At 41.0% G+C, this 4,718-nt stretch overlaps 1 non-coding gene across 1 annotated transcript; it reads left to right on the forward strand.

Moving 5' to 3' along the window:
• Positions 1 to 4,397: 4,397 nt before the first annotated feature.
• LOC130943078 (small nucleolar RNA R71) lies at positions 4,398 to 4,505 on the forward strand. Its single transcript, XR_009071613.1, has one exon. It is a non-coding gene; the product is annotated as a small nucleolar RNA R71 (small nucleolar RNA).
• The last annotated feature ends 213 nt before the right edge of the window (positions 4,506 to 4,718 follow it).

Below are 4,718 nucleotides of genomic sequence, written 5' to 3' on the forward strand. Positions count from 1 at the left end.
CCAGTTAGAGGTGTCCATAGTTCTTACACACACTCTTTCTGCTTTGGATCACGACTTTAACCACTCAGTCTCAAGCTTTTCACTTGGACTTTCATGACACAAGCACATGGTTAGGGACAGCTTGATTTAGCCGCTTAGGCCAGGATTTTATTCCTTTGGACCCTCCTATCCATTAATTCTCAAAGCCTTGGATCCTCTTTACCCTTGCCTTTTGGTTAAAGGGCTATTGGCTTTTTCTGCTTGCTTTTTTTTCTCTTTCTTTTATTTCGCCAATTTTTTTCGCAAGCTTTATCATTCACTGCTTTTTCTTGCTTCCAGAATCAATTTTATGATTTTTCAGATTATCAACAACATTTCTCTTTGTTCATCATTCTTTCAAGAGCCAACAATTTTAACATTCATAAACTTCACTATAAAAAATATGCACTGTTCAAGCATTCATATAGAAAAACAAAAAGTATTGCCACCATATCAAAATAATTAAACTAATTTCAAGATAAAATTTGAAATTCATGTACTTCTTGTTCTTTTGTAATTAGAAACATTTTTCATTTAAGAAAGGTGAAGGATTCATGGAATTATTTATAGCTTTAAGACGTAGACACTAGATACTAATGATCATGTAATGAAGACACAAACATGGATAACACAGAAAGCATAAATAATCGAAAAAACAGAATAATAAGAACAAGATAATTAAAGAACGGGTCCACCTTAGTGATGGCGGCTAGTTCTCCTTCTTGAAGATCCTATGGAGTGCTTGAGCTCCTCAATGTCTCTTCCTTGCCTTTGTTGCTCTTCCCTCATGGCTATTTAATCCTCTCTAATTTCATGGAGAATAATGGAGTGCTCTTGGTGCTCCATCTTTAGTTGCTTCATATTGGAACTCAAATCTCCCAAAGAGGTGTTGAGTTGCTCTCAATAGTTGTGTGGAGGAAAATGCATCCCTTGAGGCATCTCAGGAATTTCTTGATGAGGGACTTCCTCATGCTCTTGTTGAGGTCCATGAGTGGGCTCTCTTATTTGCTCCATCCTCTTTTTAGTGATGGGCTTGTCCTCTTCAATGAGGATGTCTTCCTCTATGATAATTCCAGCTAAATTGTATAGGTCACAGATGAGATGAGGGAAGGCTAATCTTGCTAAAGTGGAGGTTTTGTCAGCCACTTAGTAGAGTTCTAGAGATATGACCTCATGAACATCTACTTCCTCTCCAATCATGATGCTATGGATCATGATAGCCCGATCTACAGTCACTTCGGATCGGTTGCTAGTAGGAATGATGGAGTGTTGGATGAATTCCAACCATCCTCTAGCCACGGGTTTAAGGTCATGCCTTCTCAATTGAACCGGCTTGCCTTTGGAGTCCCTTTTCGACTGAGCTCCTTCTACACATATGTCCATGAGGACTTGGTCCAACTTTTGATCAAAGTTGACCCTTCTATTGTAGGGGCGTGCATCTCCTTGCATCATTGGCAAGTTGAATGTCAACCTTACATTTTCCGAACTAAAATCTTAGTATTTTCCCCGAACTATTGTAAGTCAATTCTTTGGGTTCGGGTTCACACTTTAATCATGGTTCTTGGTGATTCATGCATTAGCATAGAACTCTTGAACTATTAAGATTCTGACTTGTTGAATGGGGTTGGTGAGAACTTCCCAACCTCTTCTTCGAATCTGATGTCGGATCTCCGGATACTCATTCCTTTTGAGCATGAAAAGGACCTCAAGGATCACCTTTTTCTTGGCAATAACTTCATAGAAGTTGTCTTGATGGACCTTTGAGATAAATCTCTCCATCTCCCATGACTTAGAGGTGGAAGCTTTCACCTTCCCTTTCCTCTTTCTAGAGGTTTCTTCGGCCTTAGGTGCCATAAGTGGTTCTGGAAACACAAAAAGCAATACTTTTTCCACACCAATCTTAAAAGGTTTGCTCGTCCTCGAGCAAAAGAAGAAATAAGGGAGGAAAAGAAGAAGAAAATGGAGGAGATGGAGAGGTTTGAATGGTTCGGCCAAGTGGGGAAAGAAGTGTTTATGATGTTTGAAAATGAAAGAGGGATGAGGGGTTTATATAGAAGTGGAGAGAAGGGTAGGGTTCGTGTATTAGGGTTGGGTTTGGGAGGGAAAGGATGTGAATTTGAATGTTGAGGTTGGTGGGGTTTTTGGGGAAGAGTGGATGGAGGTGATTGGTAAAGGGTATTTGGGGAAGGGTGTTATTGAAGTGTGTGAAGAAGAAAGAGAGTGAGTTGAGGTAGGTGGGGATCCTGTGGGATCCACAGATCCTGAGGTGTCAAGGGTTTCTCATCCCTGCACTATTCTGGCATGTAAATGCCCTCTGAATGCTAATCCTGGCGTTAAACGCCAGATTGCTACCCATTTCTGGCGTTTAACGCCAGCTTTTCTTCCCTTTTTGGCATTGAACGCCAACTTGGTACCCTTTTCTGGCGTTAAACGCTAGTCTGGTGCCCTTTTCTTGCATTAAACACCTAGAATGGTGCCAGACTGGGCGTTTAACGCCCATTCTGCTACCCTTACTGGCGTTTAAACGCCAGTAAGCTCCTCCTCCAGGGTGTGCTATTTTTAGTACTATTTTTGAGTTTGCTTTGATTTTCGCAGTCATTTTTGTGACTCTACATTATCATCAACCTAAAGAAAACATAAAATAACAATGGAAAATGGAAATTTAACATAGATAAATAAAAATTAGGTTGCCTCCCAATAAGTGCTTCTTTAATATCACTAGCTTGACAGTGAGCTCTCATGGAGCTTCAAAGATATTCGGAGCATGGTTAGGGCCTCCCAACACCAAACTTAGAGTTTGAATGTGGGGGCCCTATTTGACTCTGTATTGAGAGAAGCTTTTAATACTTCTTCTCCATGTGTACAGAAAGAGATCCTTGAGCCTTAAACATAAGGTAGTCCTCATTCACTTGAAGGACCAACTCTCCTCTGTCAACATCAATCACAGCTTTTGCTGTGGCTAGGAAAGGTCTGCCAAGGATGATGGATTCATCCTCATCCTTCCCAGTGTCTAGGATTATGAAGTCAGCAGGGATGTAAAGGCCTTCAACCTTTACCAAGACATCCTCTACAAGTCCATAAGCCTATTTCTTTGATTTGTCTACCATCTCTAGAGAGATTCTTGCAGCTTGTACCTCAAAGATTCCCAGTTTCTCTATTACAGAGAGTGGCATGAGGTTTATGCCTGACCCCAGGCCACATAGAGTCTTCTCAAAGGTCATAGTGCCTATGGTTCAAGGTATTAAGAACCTTCCGGGATCCGGTTTCTTTTGAGGTATCTTCACCTGAGCCAAAGCGTTTAGTTCATTAATGAGCAATGGAGGTTCATCCTCCCAAGTCTCATTACCAAATAATTTGGCATTCAGCTTCACGATTGCTCCTAGATATTGAGCAACTTGCTCTTCAGTAGTAACTTCATCTTCTTCAGAAGAAGAATATTCTTCAGAGCTCATGAATGGTAATAGGAAGTTCAGTAGAATCTCTACAGTCTTTAGATGAGCCTCAGATTCCTTTGGTTTCTCGTGAGGGAACTCCCTAGTGGTCAGTGGATGTCCCATGAGGTTTTTCTCACTGGGAATCACGTACTCCTCACTCTCTCCAGGTTCGGCCATGTTTGTCATGGTTATGGCCTTGCACTCTCTCTTTGGATTCTCCTCTGTATTGCTTGGGAGAGTACTAGGAGGAGTTTCAGTGACTCTTTTACTCAGATGACCCACTTGTGCCTCCAAATTTCTTATGGAGGATCATGCCTCAATCATGAAACTGAGGGTGGTCTTAGATAGATCAGAGACTATGTTTGCTAAGCTAGAGAGGCTCTGCTCAGAATTTTCTGTCTGTTACTGAGAAGATGATGGGAAAGGTTTTCTATTGTCAAACCTGTTTCTCCTACCATTATTGTTGTTGAAGCCTTGTTGAGGCTTCTATTGATCCTTCCATGAGAAATTTGGGTGATTCTTCCATGAAGAATTGTAGGTGTTTCCATAGGGTTCTCCCATGTAATTCACCTCTTCCATTGCAGGATTCTCTGGGTCATAAACTTCTCCTTCAGAGGAGGCTTCTTTAGCACTGCCAGATGCAGCTTGCAATCCAATCAGATTCTGAGAAATCATATTGACTTGCTGAGTTAATATTTTGTTCTGAACCAATATGGCATTCATAGTATCAATCTCAAGAACTCCTTTCTTCTGAGTTATCCCATTATTCACAGAATTTCTTTCAGAAGTGTACATGAACTGGTTATTTACAACCATTTCAATGAGTTCCTGGGCTTCTACAGGCGTTTTCTTCATATGAATAGATCCGCCTGCAGAATGGTCCAATGACATCTTGGATAACTCAGACAGACCATCATAGAAGATACCTATGATGCTCCATTCTGAAAGCATGTCAGAAGGACACCTTCTAATCAATTGCTTGTATCTTTCCCAAGCTTCATAGAGGGATTCACCTTCTTTCTGTTTGAAGGTTTGAACTTCCACTCTAAGCTTACTCATCTTTTGAGGTGGAAAGAATTTAGCTAAGAAGGCATTGACTAGCTTTTCCCAAGAGTTCAAGTTGTCTCTAGGTTGTGAGTTCAACCATATACTAGCTTTGTCTCTTACAGCAAAACGGAAAAGCATAAGTCCGTAGACCTCGAGATCAACTCCGTTGGTCTTAACAGTGTCACAGATTTGCAAAAATTCAGCCAAGAACTGATGAGG

Source organism: Arachis stenosperma, chromosome 7 (assembly GCF_014773155.1).
Source record: "Arachis stenosperma cultivar V10309 chromosome 7, arast.V10309.gnm1.PFL2, whole genome shotgun sequence".
Taxonomy (NCBI): Eukaryota; Viridiplantae; Streptophyta; class Magnoliopsida; order Fabales; family Fabaceae; genus Arachis; species Arachis stenosperma.